Source organism: Argopecten irradians, chromosome 3, assembly GCF_041381155.1.
Source record: "Argopecten irradians isolate NY chromosome 3, Ai_NY, whole genome shotgun sequence".
In the NCBI taxonomy this organism is placed as follows: Eukaryota; Metazoa; Mollusca; class Bivalvia; order Pectinida; family Pectinidae; genus Argopecten; species Argopecten irradians.
In genome coordinates, this window is record NC_091136.1 from 43,926,834 (window position 1) to 43,954,298 (window position 27,465).

A 27,465-nucleotide genomic window follows, 5' to 3' on the forward strand; every position below is an offset into this window, starting at 1 on the left:
TTCGTGTGGTGTGGTTTATTGTGACCTTAATTTGTATGGCGGATGTAGCCGTGACCTAGATTCTGTGACAGGATTGACTTTTATGTATTTTGTATTAAACGTAGTCTTGTATTTGTCCAGTACTTATTAGTATTCGTGAGGTTCCGGTATCTTCCGTCATATGTATATCAATGTAGATAGTATCTATTGGTCAGTTGTTTTTTTATATGACGTGATGTCCAAATGTAATGTTTATTGGTTATTCGGCTTTGGCGCCAAATCGCCCTTTCCGGTCATTGTAGCTATACAGTTTTGCGTTCCTACGATTGACCACTATAGACGGTCATACCTATTTTAGAGCGCCTCTGCACAACAAGGACAATCATGTAATGTAAGTCGAATACTTTCTTTTGATATCTAAATTAGTATTATACGTATACGGTATATCTAGCTATACATTGTATAATGTAATCTGCATTTTTCTGATATAGAAGTTAATAATTGTGTATTTTGTATTAAATAGACAATTGTTCTGACGTAATATATTGCGATGTTTGGTTAAAGTAAATTATTTTTTATAATATCGTACGCTACGTCAAGGGTATAGACTTATCAGTAGTATTACCATTTATAACGCTAAATATAAATGTAAGTGATACGCTGTAAAGTTTGATTTTAACTGTGATACTTATCTGCAACGTTTTGTCAAATTATTTATTGTTGGTAGTTGTTCGTTTTGTAGAGTCTCTACGTTCGTTGTAACTGAATAAATGAAACAGTCGAACTACCAACAGAATGGCTTGATTTATTAAAACCATCTACTACAATTCGTATGGCGGATGTGACTGTGACCTAGATTCGAATGTGTGTGACTGTGACCTAGATTCGTGTTGCGGTTGCAGCTGTTACCTAGATTCGTATCACTTTTTCTTTTGCGGAACACCTGTTTTCGTCGCTATTGCTTCTATCTATATATTTTTGTCTACGTTTCCATCGTTAAATCGATATTAGTTTGCATTGTGGTTTCTTTATCACAATGCTTTTGAATATGATAGTATATTAACACTTCCTATTTATAACTTATAAATGGTCACGTGCTAGTTGTATGGCATTGTACAGTGGAGGTGTATAGGAACGTCCAAAATGTGACGTCACGGATGCAGCAGTCGATGGTTTATGAAAATAATGAGTACGAAAAATGATTGATTTAATAAAACAAAAGCAATTTTTTCTAAGTTGATACCGGAGATCTATTTTTGGCTTTCAAAATTATTGAACTATAACGCTATGTACAGCCGCTGTATATTGTTTGGAAAAGTGTGTTTCATTCTATTAAACAACCGCTGATGCCACCGGTGACGTCATCAGAAGGAATGACAGCTGTGTTGTCCACGAAATCGATGGCAGGAGATGTACTTCACGCTCTATGACATCGGGAAAAGTTATATTTTTATTGTTAGTTTATAAATATCGATTTTGTCTGTTTTGACACTATTCTTACGAAATCAACAATGTGTGTAACTGGGTAAAACGGGGGAAACTTTAAATACATAGGTTTTATTTTATTTCTAATAATCAATAGTCTACTTAATCGTTTATTATCTACATCGTGAATATGATATAACCCAATGATGTTGGTTTGGCGATTTTATAGCAGGTCGTTAATACAAAATACAAAACGTGGGTGGTATCACCTGTTCTGATTCCCAGGTAACTACAGGTTTCCGTATAGCTATCACTTCGTCAGGTCTAAGTTTAGAACTTTTCTGCTGATGTAACGCACACTATTCTATATATAACATGTATATACAATAAGCCAGGTATTAGGATGCACGTCCTTTTCACGTCTGGAATAGCATTGTAAGGTAAGTAAAAATTCACAAATGTAGTGTGGAGAACACTTAGATATTCTATCTATCTATTGACCAATGTATAATGTTATATTTATCCATTGTTTACATTTGAACTCTGGGCGAGCATGACTGCGTAGTTGTCTACATCAATGAACCAATGGTTGCATATTTGTGTTATAGTAAAGTCGTTACTCCATGTCATGTATTTCAGGATGTCCCTCAGTTGGGACTGGCTATTTTTGTTTGACCATTTTATTACCGTCAGATTAGAAGTTATATATATACCTCGGTTTGGATTGTCTTGTTATTTCTATCCATATTTGTATGGTGTTCCAATATGGTGTGTAGTTTGGACTTCATCTGGTTTTTTTATGTTGAGATCACACCAGTGCAGTACGAAGTTTGTCTCAGCTTGGTTTGGGTGCAAGAACTTTACAGATGGTGGGTTAATTTTTGTTTCACCCCGGGTGTCTTGGGTGGTGAGCCAATATTCTCTGTCAAAGGAAATATGAATTACTTTGCATGGTCAACCAAAATGCTGTGTCGTTAGAAATTTATCTCATCTTGTGTGGTGAGCGGGCATCCTATGCACTTTTTCTCCTCCTTGGATGGTAAACCATTGCCAGTCAATGTGTCGTGTAGTTAGTGCGTTTCCTTATAGTAGTTGTTGAGCTGGTTTATACAATAGGGACAACATATTGTGTCATTAAAGCGATGTACTGTCACCTGTGTCTTTGAGGGCTTGTTTTTATATAAGTTCAACGGCCAAAATACTTTGTCGATGGTATAATTCGGTTACGCTAGTGGGTTATGCAGTGTCAACCGGTATGTTTAGATTGGTTTTGAGCAAATAAGCTGGGTCGGTGAGTTTTGTAGTTTGGTGCTTAATCAGTATGTTGTAATATTTCACTTCTGTTGATGACGCTATGCCATGTCGACGTGGGTTACTCAGTTTGGTTGCTAACCCCAAATGCTATGACGATGGGGTTATATTGAGATTGGCTGCTTGGCAAATATGGTGTGTCGATGGGGGTAATTCAGAATGGTTGCTTGGTAGGTTATACATAAGGTCCTATGAAAGCTAATGTCCTATGAAAGCTTCATTTTAGGCCAGTCTCCTAGGTATGCAATGTATTGCGGGTTGCGTTCGCTTGTGTTTTGGGGGACTGTGGTGTGCTTATATTGTGTCTCTTTTTATCAAAGAAATAGTGTGAACTCTTGTTCGTTTTATACTGTTATCTCACTGAAACAGGCTGTAACACACCCTACCTGGTCACATTAACACTGAAACAGGCTGTAACACCCCCTACCCGGTCACATTAACACTGATACAGGCTGTAACACACCCTACCTGGTCACATTAACACTGAAACAGGCTGTAACATCCCCTACCCGGTCACATTAACACTGATACAGGCTGTAACACACCCTACCTGGTCACATTAACACTGACACATGCTGTAACACACCCTACCCAGTCACATTAACACTGTTACAGGCTGTAACACCCCCTACCCGGTCACATTAACACTGATACAGGCTGTAACACACCCTACCCGGTCACATTAACACTGATACGCTGTAACACACCCTACCCGGTCACATTACACACCCTGTCACATTAACACTGAACGCTGTAACACACCCTACCCAGTCACATTACACTGAAACTGCTGTAACACCCCTACCCGTCACATTAACACTGAAACCTGCTGTAACACACCCTACCCGGTCACATTAACACTGTCACCCTACCGGTCACATTAACACTGAAACAGGCTGTAACACACACCCGCATTAACACTGAAACCTGCTGTAACTCACCCTGTCACATTAACACTGATACAGGCTGTAACACACCCTACCCGGTCACATTAACACTGAAACCTGCTGTAACACACCCTACCCGGTCACATTAACACTGAAATCTGCTGTAACACACCCTACCCGGTCACATTAACACTGAAACAGGCTGTAACACACCCTACCCGGTCACATTAACACTGAAACAGGCTGTAACACACCCTACCCAGTCTTTAACACTGAAACAGGCTGTAACACACCCTTCCCAGTCACATTAACACTGAAACAGGCTGTAACACAACCTACCCGGTCACATTAACACTGAAATAGGCTGTAACACACCCTACCCGGTCACATTAACACTGAAACAGGCTGTAACACCCCCTACCCGGTCACATTAACACTGACGACGAGCAAACCAGACGCCATCCACCTCTTGTACTGAATGTTAAACATAAACTACTACTGTTTTTACTTATAGACAACATAGTGTTTCAACCAGCGGGCCAATGTGTTGGGCCAATACGCTTTGTCAGCTTTGTCTGATTTTGTCTGGTTATCATTTATTGTTGGTCGTATAAATCCTTGTATTTTGTCTAAAAATGTTAATGTGATTATTATGATTTGATCATCACGTGTTTGGTTTGATTTGGGAAACATGCTGCCAGAGGCGCCGACCAGCACACCTCGCGTGCTCGCATAGTCACATTTTACATACTAACAGCGGGCGAACCAGTCGTCCCACTCCCTTTATGATGAGCGCTAAGCAGGAACAGAAACTACTACTTTTATAGACGTTGGTGTGTTTTAGGCATGTGACAGAACCCAGAGCTTTCCTCACAGGGACAAATGCTCTCTGACCAAATAATGAGCTGGTGTCAAGTGAGACTATAGGAGGAAGATGGTCTCATTGAGACGTGTATGTTTGTGTAACAGTGATCACTCACTCGTGTTTATCATTGCGAACCTACTTTCCTATATATATATATTGTACTTTATGCCGATGATCCATATACCATTTTAGTATATTTTTATGCTACAACACTCTTGTTCCATTCATTTAGTAACTGCATACTGTGGTAACTATTGATCTGGCTTTTCCTTCGTATATGTAGAAACCACACACTCCACAATCTATTGGGAATGTTACATAATTTTGTCTTTATATGGCAATAACTTCATATTCCGAAACGAAGCAAGTGCGTGTAAAATGTCCATCTGTCCTGTAACACACACCGCGATACTACATTGTAAATAATAATACCCCTTAGTTTGTGTTTGTTTGTACTTTACAAACTATATTGGTCCGTGTTACTATATAAGTACACACATCAATGGCTGCCGAACAAGTACATACTCAATATACCCTACCATTCAGGATGTCAACCGTTTCCCAGGTAACAAAGAGGGTTTTCATTAAGCAGATTGCATGTTTAAACTGACATTGATTTGTAACGGTGAGGATGAGGCCCAGGGGCGGTGCACGTGTGCGTTCGTGCTCAAATTCATAGACCATAACATTAACCAATAACCTTTATAAAGAGTAGCTGTTCCAATTTGCCGTAATTAAAAGTCCGATTTCTGATCAGTATCATTGGGTCAGGATCAGTTCAAGGCTTGAAATGCGAGCAGGTCTCCAAGGATTTGGGTGACACTGATCACAATGGTCGCATCATCCCTTTGTATCTTTTTTCATGAAATGTATCATTACATTTCTCATTGCGCCTTTGTCTAAAGTTATTGTCGATACTGGGGTGTTTTTGCGTGTTGAACCCTCCTGTGATAGGCTCTTTGTTGTTTCTCCTGTCAGTGAGGAGTTAAATTGGACATTATATCAAATGTAAACAGTTGTGGTATCAAATACTGTTGTAGTTTCTGGAGCTGAAATATTGATAGGAGGGGATGTCGAATGAAACTACGTTTTAATGAAGAAGCGATACCTGCAACATCGCAGATCTTTATAGACATTCTCATATTTGTTTTCAAATTAAGCATTGTCTGGTGTATCTAGAAACACTGTGTTTCAATGTTAATTCCTCAAACTTGGGCCATCATGGCGATGAAGGAGTAATATTATAGCAGGTCCTTAGTACACGGTCATGCTTATGTATTAATTAGCATGTTGGGGTTGGGAATCATAATGATATAAACAAATGCGCCAAAGTTTAAGAAATGAAGTCTCGTGTCCACGGGTAGATACATCTATAAAAATTAGGGATGTTCGGGACACACCTTGGTATTAGCAAAGTGTGACTACAGGTTTTACTTGTCTCGTGTAAGCGAGTTATATATAGACCCGTGAGAATTCATGTTTTCTAAGGAAAATGTGCCAAAACCTAAGGTAATGAGAATATGCTTCAATTAGCAGCCCCCTTTGACTGGCGTGTGATACACTATATGAACAAGCGTATTACGCCTGCCTGTCCTTTTGTCGTACGACCCAGTACCTTACTTTAAGAGTCGCGTCTTATTTTAGTGGAGAAAGGGGGAGGTTTAATGTTGCTTGTGTTGCCTGCATCCCTATACATTTATAATACCGCCGGGAAAAAACGTAATCCAGATGCTGTGCGATCGAGTTCACCCCGTACCGACTAGGGAGCTACGCTTCGTTACTGTGCGAGTGTGCATGCTTTCACAACCCTCCCGAGAAGAGGGACCGCTATTAAAAATGACCCACCGGGTTTTTAGGGTTGAATGTTAGGCGGTGCCGATCCCATAACCAAGAGGTCGGGCCCTTTTACACGCGAGCAGCGGCACGCGCGCACATCGTTTATAAACCATCAAACAAACCTCCTTCTGGACGCATCAAAAAACCTTGAGCACCCCATATGTGTTTGTCGCCGGAGTGAGCGTGCTGTTAAGTTCCTAATTACAGAAACGGCTTACACTTTAAATCACACGCATACACACGCGCTTACAGACTACGATACTATCTCGTGCTTGTAAAGTTTACACCAATTTACAGCTCCAACAAATTAAGTAAGAAATAATAGCGTCAGATGGACAGGTGCGCTCTATCTTGATCCCGGCAGGTTTTTGCGCCCCTATCTCAAAGTGTAAGTAATTCGCCATTACACCATAATTTGTACCTCAAATGTTCATCATTACCATGCTGGAAGGCCGAGACGAAACGGGAAATACAGCAGTTACGAGAATGTCGCAACAGTGTGTTGTGGCAGGGAGCTGTTGCTGCTGCCGACTTGTTTTCAAAAAAGTAAATTGATGAGCGTAACGAATAGATTTGGTTTGGTGATCAAAGACTGTTTTGATTTTGACACGTGCCGATTACGCCCGTGTAGCGCCAGTCTTGCAGTGATCGATGTGGCACCTTTATGGTCAATCGAACACGCCTCTTTTCTCCTCGTCGTATCGTCATTACACCATTTTAATTGTCCATTAACAAATTCGTCTCGAGTTTGAACTTGTACCTCATTAATAACGAGACAATCTAATTAGTGACCAGTATGACGTCGCCAATTGAAAGAGCGTGAAGTAGGCATCACTCAATTTGGGCCCCAGAGGTTGGAAGGAAGGGCAGAAATGGCGCGGCTGTGAAAGATTTCCAAACGACTTGGGGACCGGCCCCATCCAAACGCGCCTGACAAAAACATGTCGACAAATACAAGCCGTCTGGGGCCTCCTGTTTCACACGTAACGTTCACAGACACATTGCTATGGTTTTTAAAGCTCTGAAATTTCAATTAAGTCGAAGGCTAATTAACTTCATTCTTCAGTTTTCTCTAACGGGTCCCTTGGATGTTTTTCACGTTTCACAAATGGGTTTAGTTGGCTAGATACGAATACGAGTCATGTGCCAAATAAAGGGTTGCAACATATGGTAGGGATATTTATCCATCCCCGGATTGTTTACGTTAATCTACACAAGACCTAAAGGGGGTGGGGAACGAGAGAGAACCCATCCATTTTTATTGTCATGGTAACGATTTAAAATGGATCCATCAGAATACCACAAGGCTTGGTAATAAATTCAATGAAAAAACAGCAAAGTGTTGCTTTGGCTTTTATTGCATCAACAGCTAATTACGGAGAGAAGAACGTTTATGTTGATTTTTATTATAAGTTTTTCATGATTTTCACATACAATGTTATTGTTCTGTTGTGTTTGATTGGACTGAAATCAGAAAGCACAGATACATGCTTTATAGTCGTCAGGTTTGCATTAAAAATCAAATTCATCATTCTAGCATTGAGACCTCCCTATGGATCCATGTAATAAAATTAACCATATGAACTCTAAATAATTTCAAATCATTCCAATGTCTCTCGTTAAATTGGACGTTTATTTTCATATTAAATGCGAAAGTTGTTTTGGTCGATAAACATTTCCGCAATCCATGACAAAACACAACAACTAAAAGTTTATCGGGCCAGTCCATCAGGTTAAACAGCTGTGTTTTACATTTGGGGGGATACTTAGTCTGTAAAGTTCCAGACCTCCTCATCAACCATTCAGTATGGCAATACTTGACCAGAGCAGGCATAAATATTTGTAAACTTTCTTCTGTCTGTGTACCCTACACGCCGGCCGTCACGCCAAGGCTGTCCACTCGAGCCAATAAATACCAATCGCTGTCACTCCCTGCCGAGTTAAGCACATGAACTGGACGTTGGTCGCGTGCGCTTTTTGATTGGAGAGTGCCGCCATTTTAAGAGAGTAAGAAATGTTCCTCGTTGAGTTAAATCCATTTGCTGGTTTGTGCTATAACTTACCGAGAACTACACAAATGCCAAGAGTGTATGGACAACCAGCCCATAAACTATCCCCACCAATCACCTTAACGACTCTCTCTGTTACTCCATTAATAATATTAGCTATTGCAAAAATAGAGCTTGTATACACAACAAAACGTATACTAAAAAATGTCGATACCATCAACACAAAATAAAAAGTGATAGCTTATATTTTGAAACAAATCTTTAGAGAAAGTTTAAGCAGTTTGAATATGACAATCGTTTCTTTAACTATAACCGCCTTCATAAATTCTAAACTCGTTATCTAGGAAGCTTATATGTTCATGGAAAATCTTCGAAACATTCATTATATCCAAGGTATTCAATATAACTAAGGGTATTCGCCACATATTTTATGTTCTATCTAACTAACTTTAATTGTCGGCATGATATAAAGCTATGCAAAGAACGAACCCATTATATTTCTATTGTTACCACTTCAGCAGAAAATTTATGCATTCAGAACTCGACACAGCCAAGTTTAGTTGTACAAGTACTCATGTACGAGTGTGTGTCTTTCTGTGTCTATAAATTACGATGTTTGATTAAATTCATTATGGTATAACATCGGTGATCTCTATGACGACCTAGTTGTAGATGTTTTACAAAGACAAATTTGAATCTGTATTTCAAATCGATCCTGAAAATGACGTCTGTGTGATAAATAAAATAATCATATATACCTTATCCAAAGTGTGACTAATTAGGTAAAGGATGTACAAATCTGTCACTTTTCCTTAATAAGGGTGAAGAAAAACAGCTGAACAATCAAACTGAGGGATGTTATTTGAAGACGTAATTTTAATTTGTCTATGTTGTCATTTGTTTGTTGGCACCTGCACATAAACTGTAGAGAATTAATCCTGCTTTATCGCTAAATTTTAAGTTCAAATACTTTTTCAAAGAGAGATTTTACCTGCACACGTTTTGATTCTGGTGGTAAAAATGTCGTTAGATAACGGTAAGAGATTACAGGGGAAATCTGTGACAATATCACGGAGTCATGCACCAGCGAGAAGGATGGAAGTGGCACGCCATTGTAAATTAGGGGATATGTTATAGTGTATGATTATTGCACCTGTCTTCTTCCTCAATGAAGCGTTGCAGTCGTGATAGGAGGGCGGATGTTACGTCACAGTGTTTCACCAAACATGACGTCACGCCATGCAGATTCAGTTACGATTTGATGTAACGACAGCTAGGCTAAATATAATGATTGCTCGTTACCAATGTACTCTGTTATTAATGGGTTTGTCATTATTGCGGTGCGTTCGAGTGTTATTATGCATTCTCACATCAATATAGAACGCGCCCAGCATCCATTAATACCTACGTGGATGACAAAAACAATCATGTGTTGCGAATCACACCTTGCCACCCTCGTTCCCACTTATTTCCTAATAATGCCTCGTTTTCACATTTCCCTAATTACCATTCGCCTGGTTCCAACTTCCCGTTACGTTTATTTTCTACAATATAAAACAGAAAGTCACATTAGACCGTATTATGACAGGTCGTCAATGTAAATGAAATTGGCGCGACCTACAGGTGTCCGCTCCGGCCATTACACGACGACGGACAATGTCCGTGTTTGGTCATTAGGAAGGAGGCGTGGTTCATGTTTGACCACAATCAGCTGTCTGCGGCAAGCCGCATGTCCAGCAGAGACTTTGTTAATACGTTTTTATGGGCTAATATCCATATCATCGTGTCGATAATGACCACTGTCGTCTGAACGGACAATGAGTGGACACTCAAACCATTTCCAGCACCATCAACAGCCGGCAGCGGTGCTATCAGCACAGAGCCAGGCAGGTTAACACGGCGGTCTTCAGATACTGAGGCTGGACTCGGTCTCCTGCTGCGACCAGCAATGTGGCAGCACAGAAAAAATAAACATTCGGAAACAATTTAGTTACCGGTTTATGACAGAGTTTTCCATTGGTCGTTCATGTTTTTGTATATGTTTAAGATCTTTACCATAAGTTAAACGGTCAAGTGTTCAGAAGAAATCCCGGATGTTTGGGCATATCTTCATTAGTCGTAATTAGACCCGCATGGTAAGGTAATAACGTGCTGTGGACAGCGCTCTCCGGCCACTGACCGCCGACATCGTGCTAAAGATGACCAAAGTGAAAACATGCACCCATTTCTGCTGTTTCCAGAAGGACATCACAGTTGATAGTCAGGCCGAAACATAAAAACACAAGCAACAGTTAGACACACGACGGGAAAACAAACAACAGTCAGACAGACAAACAACTCACGACGGGAAAACATACAACAGTTAGACAGACAAACAACACACGACGGGAAAACATACAACAGTTAGACAGACAAACAACTCACGACGGGAAAACATACAACAGTTAGACAGACAAACAACACACGACGGGAAAACATACAACAGTTAGACAGACAAACAACACACGACGGGAAAACATACAACAGTTAGACAGACAAACAACACACGACGGGAAAACATACAACAGTTAGACAGACAAACAACACACGACGGGAAAACATACAACAGTTAGACAGACAAACAACACACGACGGGAAAACATACAACAGTTAGACAGACAAACAACACACGACGGGAAAACATACAACAGTTAGACAGACAAACAACACACGACGGGAAAACATACAACAGTTAGACAGACAAACAACACACGACGGGAAAACATACAACAGTTAGACAGACAAACAACACACGACGGGAAAACAAACAACAGTCAGACAGACAAACAACTCACGACGGGAAAACATACAAAGTTAGACAGACAAACAACACACGACGGGAAAACAAACAAATCAATAGACAAACAACACACGACGGGAAAACATACAACAGTTAGACAGACAAACAACACACGACGGGAAAACATACAACTAAAAGACAAACAACACACGACGGGAAAACATACAACAGTTAGACAGACAAACAACACACGACGGGAAAACATACAACAGTTAGACAGACAAACAACACACGACGGCAAAACATACAATAAAGACAAACAACACACGACGAAAACATACAACAGTAAGACAGACAAACAACACACGACGGCAAAACATACAACAGTTAGACAGACAAACAACACACGACGGCAAAACATACAACAGTTAGACAGACAAACAACACACGACGGCAAAACATACAACAGTTAGACAGACAAACAACACACGACGGCAAAACATACAACAGTTAGACAGACAAACAACACACGACGACAAAACATACAAAAAATAGACAAACAACACACGACGGAAAACATACAATATATAGACAGACAAACAGCAAACGATGGGAAAACATCGTCAGTTAGACAAACAACACACGATGACAAAACATATATACAACAGTTAGACAGACAAACAACACACGACGGGAAAACATACAACAGTTAGACAAACAAACAACACGCGACGGGAAAACATACAACAGTTAGACAGACAAACAACACACGACGGGAAAACATACAAATTAGACAGACAAACAAACACGACGGGAAAACATACAACATAACAGACAAACAACACACGACGGAAAACATACAACAGTTAGACAGACAAACAACACACACGACGGAAAACATACAACAGTTAGACAGACAAACAACACACGACGGCAAAACATACAACAGTTAGACAGACAAACAACACACGACGGGAAAACATACAACAGTTAGACAGACAAACAACACACGACGGGAAAACATACAACAGTTAGACAGACAAACAACACACGACGGGAAAACATACAACAGTTAGACAGACAAACAACACACGACGGGAAAACATACAACAGTTAGGACAGACAAACAACACACGACGGGAAAACATACAACAGTTAGACAGACAAACAAACACACGACGGGAAAACATACATACAACAGTTAGACAGACAAACAACACACGACGGGAAAACATACAACAGTTAGACAGACAAACAACACACGACGGGAAAAACATACAACAGTTAGACAGACAAACAACACACGACGGGAAAACATACAACAGTTAGACAGACAAACAACACACGACGGGAAAACATACAACAGTTAGACAGACAAACAACACACGACGGGAAAACATACAACAGTTAGACAGACAGACAAACAACACACGACGGGAAAAACATACAACAGTTAGACAGACAAACAACACACGACGGGAAAACATACAACAGTTAGACAAACAACACACACGACGGGAAAACATACAACAGTTAGACAGACAAACAACACACACGACGGGAAAACATACAACAAGACAGACAAACAACACACGACGGGAAAACATACAACAGTTAGACAGACAAACAACACACGACGGGAAAACATACAACAGTTAGACAGACAAACAACACACGACGGGAAAACATACAACAGTTAGACAGACAAACAACACACGACGGGAAAACATACAACAGTTAGACAGACAAACAACACACGACGTTAGACAAACAACACACGACGGGAAAACATACAACAGTTAGACAGACAAACAACACACGACGGGAAAACATACAACAGTTAGACAGACAAACAACACACGACGGGAAAACATACAACAGTTAGACAGACAAACAACACACGACGGGAAAACATCGTCAATTAGACAAACAACACACGATGACAAAACATATATACAACAGTTAGACAGACAAACAACACACGACGGGGAAAACATACAACAGTTAGACAAACAACACACGATGACAAAACATAAAATAGCTAGGCGACAAACACATCGACACGACGGAGATACGTAATAGTTGGACAGACAAACAAAATAAATCGAGAAAACATAAACATAAAAACTCACCGTCACAAACAACAAAAGACGAAAACACCCATTAGTTGGACAGACACAAACAGGACAAGACAAAAAACAGAACATGGGAAGTTAGGTAGAAAAGCAACACAGGACAAAACAACACATGTACATTTCCGAAAGTTTGGTTAAATAGTTTTGCAATATTTTTCAGAATTGGATTATTACTTTCGCCTTAATTTTGTAAAAGAAACGAGTCTGAACATAAACAAAGACGAGAACACAAGGCAACGTGAGACACGTTCTATCATCTAACTCGATCGTGTTATTGATGGCTATATCACTTAAACGTTTATGAATGCCAGAAATATCTAAAATGAGTGACAGTTACTGCCGAGTGATTGGACAGCAGCCCAAAACTAATGGTACGACTGAGAAAAAAACAGCGGCGTCTTTAAACATCGAACAAAATATGCTCGTCAAAGACTGGTAATGTTGAAATCGTTTTTTTTAGACAACGTCATTTCTTTCAGTTGCGAAATCTCGACCAGTTTTGTCAAAGTTACTGGCCAATTCCGTCAAAGCTCCGTGTTTTGACGGGCTTATCCGACATTGTTACACGCTAGTGCTTGGATACTGCAGGCTGTTGTAACTAATGAAATCGACATTATCTAACTTTACAAGACAGTATGATAAAAAGTTGAAGTTCTTTATTGACTTTGAATCTACTGACTCATCAAACGGATTCCAAACTTTAATAAAAATCATAGCGTTAAAATTTGGGTTGTTTGAAATAATCGCTCGCTTATTTACTTTTAAAAACTCTGTTGCCTTTTTGACCTGAGTTGTTGGCCCTGCGGGTATGGGTACCGGTGTTTCAAGTCGTATTTTCTCAAAAACATGTTGACGGCGTTGATTTCCCTAATAAAAATTCCTCTCGCATTCATATTGACATATCATGCTGGAGACGCCAGTCATTATACGATTGCCGAGGGCTGGTATAGTTTCGATGATAACAAGGATGATGTATAGTGTCCATCTTTTGTCTGGTCGGGCTAATCATCATATCCCGTAATGTAAGGACACAACTGACCACACCAGGGACGGAGTTCCCATTACCTCATCTCCTCCGCCCACTGACCATGACTGACCAGCGCCCTACACTGACCGGAGGTGGTCTGAGTCAGATTGTTTACCTTCCAATCATTATGTTGTCATTGTGCAGTGTCCAGTCTATAATTTCGGACATCGAGACCGGTCATTAAAAAGGTCTAAAGTCGGGTCAGTCATTATTGAAATGACGAAGCGCGAGAAAGGATGTCCGGCGAAATATCCCTAGGATAGGACTGCATATTTCTCCGGATAAACCTAACCAAAACAGCCCTTATCTTCAAATTCAACAAATGTCTGCATCCTCTTGTTATCTAACGGCTAATTTCGAATGAAAAAAAAGAAGAACACAAACAAAACTGGCACATCTTCATCATATCTGGGTTATAATATTATTATTGGGTATTGACGAAGATGTTGGAAAATACAAAACCAATACTGATTTCATACCCGAGGCAATGCGTTCATCATACACAATTCAAAATTGCAAATATAAAATTAATATTCAGATATTGGATAAAGTTAATCATCTGTCTGTCGGGACTTTTTGTTATAGGGCCCCTTCATGTCTGGTCAGCGCCGACCGGCTGGTCTGCGAAACGCGCGTGCGGTTCACGTGTTCAACGTTCAATCAAGGACGGCGTGAGTCAATATGACGTCTATGAGAGATTCATGCTATTGGCGCAATTTGAATTTCCTAAACTGAAATGACATTACCAAGGGGTTCCTGGCATCACATATGTCCTGGTTTTTTAATCGGTCGACACATCTGTCTTGACGAACGCCTTGTTCCAAGATTTGTATAGCCGGCCGAGTACGCCCAGTGTCCGATCGGGATACGCAAACAGACGACTTGACTCATCCTGCGCGTGTCTGTCCCGCACGTGATTCATCCAAACTTGTCTGTTACGTTATCACGTGGTTCAAATCCAATGATGATAATTTTCACAAGATATCGTGTTGCAAAGTCGTACGATGTCCTTTTGAGAAAGAAATTATCTTCGTATGATCGGCCGATATGTTGTTTATTAAGCTGTTATCAGAAAAAAGACCTTCGTTGTTTTTCCATTCTCGAGAAAACTGGCGTTGGAAAATCCGCCACTATCAAAAACATGCCCGTAGAACTCGGTGAATTTGAAAATGTAGATTTCAGTTGTCTTATAAGATATCGGGCATGTACATATCTCTAAAATGAACGGGTTATAACTGAGTATATACACGTATTTCATGGGTTGTATAATTATTTGAAATACAACGATTTAAATGTGAAATACTGAATCTTTCCCGTTTCATATTGATTTTTTAGATATTAAAATATTTACAGATGTCGAGTTCTCTCCTTTATAAACACTGTACCAACTCCATAGCAGTCAGTCTATTCACCGAAACGGATTGCATATGTATGGATAAGGGGAACCCGAGCTCAATTGAAAGTATCAAAAACTTTGGATTTGGCTATCATGGTTTTTATTTGTAAATGAAACCAGACATGGAATTGACAAAAACTAAGTAAGAAGGAAACGTTTTTTAAATAAAATAAACATGCCATTAGTTCTGACCTGTCACCAATTAATACCGGCAGCCTTTCGATTGACACGCCGAAATAACCGTGCCGCTCCAGATGTCAGCGCACGCATGCACGCATGCACGCACCGCAGCCGTCATGTTTGTTTGTATACGTCATCACCCATAAGTAGGTCAAATTGTCCCGGCCATGTCAAAGTCTCTTTAGTTAGTACCGTCACAGTGGGGATAGACCTATGATTTAACCATTCAGTCATCAGTGCTAGTCTTACAGAAATTCCCTGGCTAGTGATTTGTTTTGAAAAATATATACACTGCCATAACTGTTATGGCGTCGAGAGCGGTTCAACGCATGCCTGCAGTCTACGGCGTCCTCCGTCCTTGCCCGCGCGAGCCGAGAATCTCCAGAATTAACCCGTGGCAGGAGTCATTATGATTACAATCCTACTGTGAGAAGTTCTTTTTCTCACTGAGACCAGATTACTCCAATCGTTCAATGTCAAATCCAGCTCAATCCGGCATCACAGAAACACTCGATTCGACCGATGTCAGTTTCAGAATATGCTTATTGGGAGAGATTTGGCAATATTTAAATGGATGCGGTCGAAGAAAATATCCATAGGAAAACGATGAGATTGATTCTCGATGCTATATAATTCATTCTCGTTCTACCAGGTATATATACCAGGTATATATATAAAGAACACTGGTCTCGGTTTCATTGTTTGAGTTGAATCGCATGTGGAGTATGAACTGGTCTATGTTTCCCGATTCCATACAAAACTAAGACAATTGCCAAACAATTATGCCTAATATAATAGTCAGATGTCTGCACCTTACCTCAATTTTAACGCCCCTCCATCCTCCGATTTTCCTTTCCGACAAATATTACCCACACACAGTAATCACACAATATACCACACATACACAGTACCCACTCATACACAGTACCCAAATACACAGTATCCAAATACACATTACCCACACATACATAGTACCCACTCATACACTGCACCCACACATATACTGTACCCACACACAGTACTCACTCATACACAGTACCCTCACATACACAGTACCAGTTTCAGAATATGCTTATTGGGAGAGATTTGGCAATATTTAAATGGATGCGGTCGAAAAAAATATCCATAGAAAAACGATGAGATTGTGAAACAGAAGGTAGGTATTAGACAAGGTGTCGTGAGGAGGAAAATCCAGAATAAGATATCGTGACAGTTAATTTAAAGACAAAAGGAATTGTACAGAATGCGACTAGGAGAATAAATAACAAGAAAGCGGATAGATATATTTGTAAGATGGACAAAAAGGTAGCAGGAAAACAAATAGAACGTACTAAGTAACAGTCAATAGTACGACAAAGTAGAGTAGAAACAGCTGATACAAAAAAAAACCAACAAAAAAACAAAAAAACAGCTTCCTGGAAAAACAACAGAATAATCCATGTCCAAAGCGTGGAACAGAATGGCGTACAGCACAACCAGAGAGAAAAAAAGAACGACATAAAACGTCGAAAGCGTTAAACAAAATGGCGTGCGTAAGGCGTAATACACGTCCAAAGCGTGTAAAGAAGGCGTGCGTCACGACAAATAACAGAACGGCGTACGTCACGACAAATAACAGAACGTCGTACGTCACGACAAATAACAGAATGTCGTACGTCACGACAAATAACAGAACGTCGTACGTCACGACAAATAACAGAACGTCGTACGTCATGACAAATAAGTAAAACAGAACGTCGTACGTCACGACAAATAAGTAAAACAGAACGGCGTACGTCACGACAAATTAGTAAAACGGAACGTCGTACGTCACGACAAATAACAGAACGTCGTACGTCATGACAAATAAGTAAAACAGAACGTCGTACGTCATAACAAATAAGTAAATCAGAACGTCGTACGTAACGACAAATAAGTAAAACAGAACATCGTACGTCATGACAAATAAGTAAAACAGAACGTCGTACGTCACGACAAATAAGTAAAACCGAACGTCGTACGTCATAACAAATAAGTAAAACAGAACGTCGTACGTTAGGACAAATAAGTAAAACAGAACGGCGTACGTAACGACAAATAAGTAAAACAGAACGTCGTACGTCATAACAAATAAGTAAAACAGAACGTCGTACGTCAGGACAAATAAGTAAAACAGAACGGCGTACGTCACGACAAATAAGTAAAACAGAACGGCGTACGTCACGACAAATAAGTAAAACAGAACGTCGTACGTCACGACAAATAACAGAACGGCTTACGTCATGACAAAGAAGTAAAACAGAACGGCGTACGTCATGACAAATAAGTAAAACAAAACGTCGTACGTCATGACAAATAACAGAACGGCGTACGTCATGACAAATAAATAAAACAGAACGACAAAAGGGAAACAAAACCGCGTAATACACGGCCAAAGGCGTTAAACAGATCGATGTGAGACATGAACGGGGAGTGAAACAGAATGACTTGCATCGACACGACGTGGGATGGAACTTGTTACACCACGAAAGGGAAAAATAGAATAGAAGAAAACTAAAATGTTTCTAAAAGTTTTTTTTCTTTTGAATATTTTTTATTGCATCAATTACATATAAAAGTTACAATTTTCTAAATGCTCTCCATGAAAAATATGTATCACAGATACAATATATGTTAATAAAGTTATAATAATATTTCATTCTAAAATAAGCTTGATACTTTCCCATTTCTGTCGGTTCTTGTTTGCTGCGTTTGGAGTAAGCATATAGGTCGAATATCAATGGCTCTGTAATTTCTAATGAATGTCTTACATATTTCCCAATTTGGAATATTATCATATTGTCGCATTAAAGATATATATTTTTTAACCAATAATATGCATACATTTAGACCTGTCAATTGAATGTTTTCTACCAGACCAAATAGGAAAATAACAGGATTTCTTTCTAATACAACATTATATTTAAGATTAACAGAATTTATTAGACCTGTCCAGAGTGCTTGGCTATGTGGACAATTCCAGAAAAGATGCAATATTGTTTCAGATGCCCCACTACAAAAACTACATTCCTGATGTTCTAAAATATTTCGTTTTAAAAGCATAGAATTTGTGAAGAAGATTCTATTAATTTTGAGTCCTTTGTCTCCTGAAATGGAAAAGCATGAATGCTTTCCCATTGATCTTTACTAAGGGAAACATCTAAAACAACATCCCATTCAAACACTGAGGATAATATTTTGCGATAGAAATATCTACATGGGTTTTCAAGTATTCTGATCTGTTTTAAATTATCATGTAAAACATTTTCAATATTTTTGCCATAGTTCTTTACCATTCTCTTCCAGTCTCTAGGTATTGCGCTAATAATACTATTATAACACATAAAATTGATATTTACATGATATTTCTGAACAAGATTATTAAAAGACATAATATTTCCGTTTTCGTCTATTATGTCGTTAATATAGAAAACGCCTTCATTGCATAATATTTTTGAAAATATTGTTTTTCTATTAACTTTCATTTCTTTATTGAACCATAGAGGCTGGGAGAGAACAACTTCTGGGGCTGCTGGGGGGATGTCGTAGAGATTTCCCCAAATAGACAAAATTTTGCTCCAAAATTTTCCAAAATTGTGCCTTTTTATAACTTCATCTAGACCACATTTTATTAAGCTCCATATTCTATTTCCTCCAAAATGCTCAATGTCATCAATTAACAATTTTTTCCAATCTGCGTAATTATTTGTGTCTAAGCATTTTTTTATCCAGATAAGTTTTAAAGATTTGCTGTAAGAAAAAATATCCGGAACTTTTAGACCTCCGTCATATATCACCAATTAAAAGATTTCGCTTAAGCTTGTCAACTTTACTATTCCATAAAATTAAAAAATAATACCTGAAATTTCTTTAGGATCTTAAAATGTGGACTAGGAATTGCAGTTAATATTTGTACAATAATGGGAAATGCTAAAGTTTTGATAACAGTCACTCCCCCAATAATAGACAGGTTTCTGAAAGACCAATCTGAGAGAAGAGATTCGATAGATTTCAATTTGTCAGTAAAATTCTCTTCATAAATGTTTTCTTTTGATAAATCATATTTGACCCCTAAAAGTTTGAATTTCCCTTGATGATTCCATGAAAGATTATGTTCTGTTTCAATTTCCTCCCCGCAGCCCCGTTTCACCCCAATCCATACAGCCTGTGATTTATCAAAATTAGTTTTAAGACCAGAACACTCTCCATAGATGTCGATAAAATATAGTGATTTTGCTAAGGATCTTGCATCATCATCAAGTATCAGTGTGGAGTCGCCAGCGTTTTGACTGATAAGATATTCAGATTTATTAATAATTATCCCTTTTACATCGGGTTCAAATTTAATTGCTGCACTAAGTAATTCAATACATATAATAAAAAGGTATGGAGACAAAGGATCACCCTGTCGTACTCCGCGTGTAACTTGAAAAGAGTTGGAGAGGTGACCATTGTTTTCTACAGAGGCTGAAATATTTGAATATAAAGATTTAAAACAATTTAAAATAAAATCACTAAAACCAAAAAATCGCAAACATCTTTCTATGAATGCCCACTCAATAGAATCGAAAGCTTTTTCAAAATTTAATATTAATAAAATACCTGCTTGATTATTCTCTTCTGTCTTTTCAATTATGTCACTTATAATTCTTGTGCATTCTCCTATATACCGACCTTTGACAAAGCCTGACTGACTTGGGCTAATGATATCAACTAGAACTTTTTTAATTCTGTTAGCTATACAAGATGAAGCGATTTTATAATCTACATTCAATAATGTAATATGTAATAAGTAAAACAGAACGGCGTACGTCATTACAAATAAGTAAAACAAAACGTCGTACGTCATGACAAATAACAGAACGGCGTACGTCATGACAAATAAGTAAAACAGAATGACAAAAGGGAAACAAAACCGCGTAATACACGGCCAAAGCGTGAAACAGAACGATGTGAGACATGAACGGGGAGTGAAACAGAATGACTTGCATCGACACGACGTGGGATGGAACTTGTTACACCACGAAAGGGAAAAATAGAATAGAAGAAAACTAAAATGTTTCTAAAAGTTATATTTTGGAAAGAAGTGAGAAATTCAGATAGCGACATTGAACTATACCGCGAAACAGTACTGCCTTAGACGTCTCCTCGGTAATACCCTTATAAAACCTATCGATTTTTATTTCAAAGTTTTCTAATATGCTATTATCTCCAAAGACAATGATGATTAAAAAGTGGAAATCGTGTGGCGATAATAGGGAGGGGATTAGTTTTCAGACATTGTCGCGTCGTAAAACGTAACGAGGTGTTGTGGAATGACTGGGGATCTACACTATCGACTGATCTGGGGACCATTCAATCACCATTGCGGCGGATTGTGTAACGGGAGGGCAGACGACATATATCATCCATGTTCTATCGTCACCACCAATGACTGACAAATTCGTATTTAGTTAAATATTAGCCATGAACGTAGCAAAAATCGGTCATTGAAAATCCATACGCCTTCTCGGTGAAACAAAGCTGCTTATGGATATTAACTCAGTTATTTTCATTTTATAGTCTAGATAACCTACTGATGTAATTGATTCTCGATGCTATGTAATTCATTCTCGTTCTACCAGGTATATATACCAGGTATATATATATAAAGAACACTGGTCTCGGTTTCATTGTTTGAGTTGAATCGCATGTGGAGTATGCACTGGATTAGTGGTCTATGTTTCCCGATTCCATACGAAACTAAGACAATTGCCAAACAATTATGCCTAATATAATAGTCAGATGTCTGCACCTTACCTCGATTTTAACCCCCTCCATCCTCCGATTTTCCTTTCCGACACATATTACCCAAACACAGTAATCACACAATATTTCATACATACACAGTACCCAATCATACACAGTACCCAAATACGTTCTTCCCTCACTCTCTCCCTCTCTCTCTATCTCAAATACAACTTTATATATTATGTATATATTCTCTTGTAAATGCCATCTTGTCTGTAATTTGAATGTTTTATTATTTTTGGGAACGGGCTTTATATAAGTTGTATAACTTGTGCCCAATCCCATTGCACATTTTGCAATAAAATATGTTTAAATCAAAATAAATCAAACCCAAATACACAGTACCCACACATACATAGTACCCACTCATACACTGCACCCACAAATATACTGTACCCACACACAGTACTCACTCATACACAGTACCCTCACATACATAGTACCCACTCTTACACTGCACCCACACATATACTGTACCCACACATAGTACCTACACATACACAGAACCCATACATACACAGTACCCTCACATACATAGTACCTACACATACATAGTACCCACACATATACTGTACCCACACACAGTACCCACAGATATACTGTACCCACACACAGTACCTACACATACACAGTGCCCACACAAACATAGTACCCACACATACACTGCACCCACACGTACACAGTACCCATACATACACAGTATCCTCACATACATAGTACCCACACATACATAGTACCCAAAGATATACTATACCCACTCATACACTGTACCCACTCATACACAGTACCCTTACATAGTACCTACACATATACTGTACCCACACATACACAGTATCTACAGTACCCACACATACATAGTACTCACACATACACTGCACCCACACATAGTACCCACACATATATTTTACCCATACATACACAGTACCCACACTTCGAGTGACACGCACCTGAACATGGTAACATGGTTGTTAGATATTCTGTGATACCATGTCATCGGTGGACGGAATCATTGCAAATTAATTTAGCCCACAGCCATTGCGCCATGTTGCTGTGTTATATTGTTGTGAGATAACGCTTGTTATGTGAAATCATTATCTAACAAAGGTTCGTTGCCTTACATCTTGTGGTTTGAGCCTGTTTATAAAACGATGTATCAGTCGAGGCAGCTCGTCACAACAAGCTAGCTTCATACTCGCATATTGGGGTCATTATTGAACGAGCTTTTGTAAAGTATATTCATAGATCTATACTGTAGATGTATGTTTGGTGTGACTACCAGGTATAGTGTGACAGGGTTCCTGTAGTAAACGTAGGGTCTTTGCAGTTTTTAGTAGATCAATATTAAAACCCAGTCGGTTCCAGCGTTGCCATGACATATTTCTCGGTTAGCAGTTACGGTTGTCCGCGTTGACCAACTATGGCTACCATCGACAACACCTGGTAACAGTAAACAACTCATATTAACAACAAAAATGTCGACAATAATTTGATAAAACATCATGTTATCATTGTGAAGATTGAAACGGATTTTTTTTTTATCCTTTATAGTTCCTAAATGGACCGGGAAAAGCCAAGCTTACTCCAACATAACTTTCTCATTAATTCCATAATAATATTTACTAAACTGAAAAGACAGTTCGAAGCGAAGGAAAAATGCCATATATATGAGCAAATGCACGGGAGTGTTAAATCATATTCCTTAAAACACAAGTTAAGTCGGTCACCATAGAAAGTTTCTCTACAAACGCAAACGGCAAACAGGAAAAACCTGAATAATGCCAGAGACATATGGACACAATTAATCTATTAACTTACTAGAGTGTTTTCATTTTCTTTTTGTCGTTCCTAAATTTGTGAGTGTACGGAATAAAATGAGTGGAGAAACGTTTACTTGTATAATATAATTGGTTTATATGTTTGTGCTCGTGGAGACTTGGATTAGGAACGTCACATTAGGGCGCTTTGATTCTTTACACTATAGCAGCCATGGGGTGATGTATGTTTTATATACAAATGTAACCTAAGCGGCCTTCGACTGTGACATTAGGTCGCTTAGTTAACGCAGAAAAGCGTTACCATGTCAACCATGCAAAGTCTCCTCGCTCCACTTTGAAGGAGAAGTAAACATTTCCTACAGTACATGAAAGTTCAAACATATGTCAGGAAAATGCTCAAGCTTAGTCGATCACACTAGTGGCAGATGTGGACTGTCCCGCGCGAGGGGTGCGCGCGGGTCGGGTAAACATTTTTGGGAGATTGGTGCAAGAAAACGTACATTTGATGACTTTTTGATTGGTCGGTTGTCTATAGCACGAACATATGGGACTGGCCAGGTTGCAGAAAAAAATATCCCTCTCTGTTAACATGGAAAAGTAATTACGCGTCCAAGTTCAAAAATAAAAAAATGATACATTATTTCATATATCTGTGTTTCTGGCAGTAGTAGAATATCCTGGTCAGTTTAGCAGACCATCTGTTTCGCTTCCCCTTAAACCCCCCGTCCTAATACTTCCTGATGTGTTACTCTTCAACTCTTCCCAGTAAAAAAGCAAACTTAGCTTTATACTGATTTGAGTATTAACTTAAAACTTTCAAAACGTCAAAACGCATTAGCCTTTCGCGTTGAAGGGTTTGTGGTCGTCTTTCGGGCATTGCTGAGAAAACGTCGGATCACAATGGGTCAACAGCTTTGACATGCGTCAAAACATTACTAGATAATATGTTTCATATTTCTCTCCAGACACATTTGTATCTAGTTTAGGGGATAGTGTATGTTTTGTGCATATATTTCGACATTCATATGGCTGTCCCGGTTCAGCTATCAAATGTGTACTTTAGGTGTAGTCTATGGCGCCATTTTGGCGTTTCTATAACAATTATATTTCTTCAAAAATATTTCTGCTTCTGCGGTTGCAATACCGTAAATCAGCAATCCTGTATACTGGATCTTAATATATCACCGAATAGATATTAAACTGTCAAATGCAATTTGTATTTGTGTTTGACGAATATCGATTCTCGTATAGATTTTACTGATTATAACGTCTATATGTACCTATCGTGCTATCCCGTTCACCATTCATTACTTTATAGCAAAATTAGAGGGAAAAAAACCTATATTAATTAAAGCGTTATGTGGTTACATTTCCATTTTTTCATACAAACTCCATGACGGATAGAGAGAGAGAGAAAAAGAGAGAGAGAGAGAGAGAGAGAGAGAGAGAGAGAGAGAGAATGACAGAGAGAGAGAGAGAGAGAGAGAGAGAGAGATTAAAATCTTTTTGTATCAAGAATGTATTTTTGAGTTTCATTAATAATAAATTCATTTTCGTTATATGTTAAGTTAAAAAAAACCTATATTAATTAAAGCGTTATGTGGTTACAAGGCAGATTTCAGCCAACCTAAATTACTATTATCTCAACATTGCTTGAAAGCTTTTGAGAAAATGTTTCATCAAGACTTACCAAACTGTTATTCAAATTAATCGTATACCTTTCAGAAAAAAAGACCGTTCACATTTTATTTTTATATAAGTCGATATATTATATTACGCCTGGCGCGCGAGTTAAATAGGCTGTGTGAATATGTCTTTGTTCGGATAGGTATACACCATTAAATGTTCTAGAGCTGTTCCGGAAGTGAATTGATCAGGACTCTGCCGGGAAGGTCACAAGGAAGAGCCACGCTTCCAGAGCTCAACAGAGAACGTACGGGAGCCATTGTCTCTGGGTAGAGGTCGATGTACCACAGAAAACAATGAGGTATACACATAGGAAACATGTCGGTATGTGGTAAAATTAGCTCGGATCGCTGAAAACGGAGCTTGTAGAGGGGGACACACTTCACCTCATTAAAAACACATCCAGGCCCCCATATCTTGTAGTTATCTTGGTCTTTATCTAAAGCTATCAGGAGAATTAGTCGGCGAGCGTCAAGAAGATAGATGAGTATGAATATTGTAGGAAATAGTCCTCTAGTCAGCCTCAGCAGTTATGGTTAACGAACCGTGACGGTATACATCTCGGAGCCAATTCCCAATTAAACTTAGCCAGACACAAACAAATAATTCACAACTAATGAAATATTAACATCACACTTCATACACGGCGATAGAAATCATGGACAATGACACTTCTATATAACAGCAATGTGTTATGACGTTCTAAACATAGGTCTCCCTTAAAGAAACAAATTGGTATTGTCAATCGGTCCAGTGCCGATATGGAAAGCAAGAGATTGATGTGAGCTATCTCTACTAGAGCGGTACTCTTGTGATGATGTAAATATGGTGGAAAGATTTAAGATTATATCAAGGACGAACATATTGAACACAGTGACGCGCACTCGGACATTAGCGCGTGCCGATAAAACTCTCAAGGTTTAACCTCTACTCTCGCGAGAGTGTCAACCTGCAAGAAATCGCAATTTGGGCGTCCAGAGAAAAATAATGTTAAGCCGGTTTGGAACCTATCAACACGACGCTGTCGGGAATGTGTCAACGAATAGAAAACATGTTGTGTTCTACTTAAATCACCTCAAGATTCCGTTACGTAGCGGGAATCACGCGCGTCATGATACCATAATTCACTTCCGGTTAGTGTCATGAATGGGTTGAATTAGAACAACGGTAAAAATATAGGGCACACAATCCATATACAACCCATAAAACTATTAGTATACATGTGATTGTTGTATAGATAAATGCTAAACTCGTGCGCCGCGTCTGCAATGGTTGCACGTGCGGTCCCCCATGTGTCAGTATTTGTAGACCCGGTGACAGGAAATAGGGTCTCCTTGAGCGGTATTTCCCATGGTCGCTCAATCAGCCAGCGTACAACTTACCATCTGCCTAATGTCAGGCCCCATGTTTTCTAGAGTTTTGCAGGCAAGCAATTTGTTGTACTACGCAAGTGCACCAAGAAGCCTCCACAGACTCCAGGCATCGGCCCGTTTGAGCGCGTGCTGGCAAACTTTACTACCTTTACTACACAACAAGCTTGCGTGTGTACAGACGCATGGAGGATAATGTGTTTTATCTAATCTATAGCAACAAAGACGTTTCATTGGTTGACAAATGTACTACATTGTTGATTATGCTCGAGCTACTATCAAACGCATTAATTCGCGTAGAAAAGGGTAGTTTTCGTAACAGAATTGATCATAAGCAGTCCAGTTTTTGTAAATGTTTAAAATATGTTGTGCTAAGCTTGATAACCTTGCGGTATTATTTTCATTATATGACATTCTGTTGCATTTCTTACAATGAATGCCAACTGGTTAACTACAGAATCATTCATTATTTCTATAGTATTAAGATTCCATCGAAATCAAACTGCAAAGCATACATTAAAAGAAAATTATTAAAAAAAAACAGAAAAAAAAGTATATTGTTATATGATTCAATTAAAAATGCGCTGTTATACAGAAATAAAAACTTTTGTGTTTGTTTCGATGACTTCAGAACTCTTGATGCAAAGCTTACAGAACTATTCAGAATCCTTGTTATATTTCTCTAGTTTTAACTTTGATCATATTGCCTAAAATATAACGCTAACTAAATACAATCCGGTGAATAATGTGCACAAAAATGACTAACCACGATACATAAACGTTTATATTAACATATTTCTTGTAAAATTTTTCAGCATTCGTGCCTTTAATTTCTTGTGTATGGTTCAAACTGCACAGTGAAATCTTACTCTGACGTTGATATAAACGTCGTCGTTTATTTGATTGGCATGTAACAAGGCTGAAGGGCAGTTTTGGGAGGTCCCATTCTAACATGAAAGTGAGAGAGTTCTTGTGGCTGAGGATGCTGAAGTGAAGA

The 27,465-nt window shown here is 38.8% G+C and overlaps 1 long non-coding RNA gene across 1 annotated transcript in view; it reads left to right on the forward strand.

The window, feature by feature from the left end:
- The first annotated feature begins 1,758 nt into the window (after window positions 1–1,758).
- Window positions 1,759–27,465, forward strand: part of LOC138318715 (uncharacterized) — a 40,940-nt gene continuing 15,233 nt past the window's right edge. Inside the window, exon 1 of the long non-coding RNA XR_011207912.1 lies at window positions 1,759–1,844. This is a non-coding gene — a long non-coding RNA (uncharacterized lncRNA). The remainder of the gene's footprint in view (window positions 1,845–27,465) is intronic.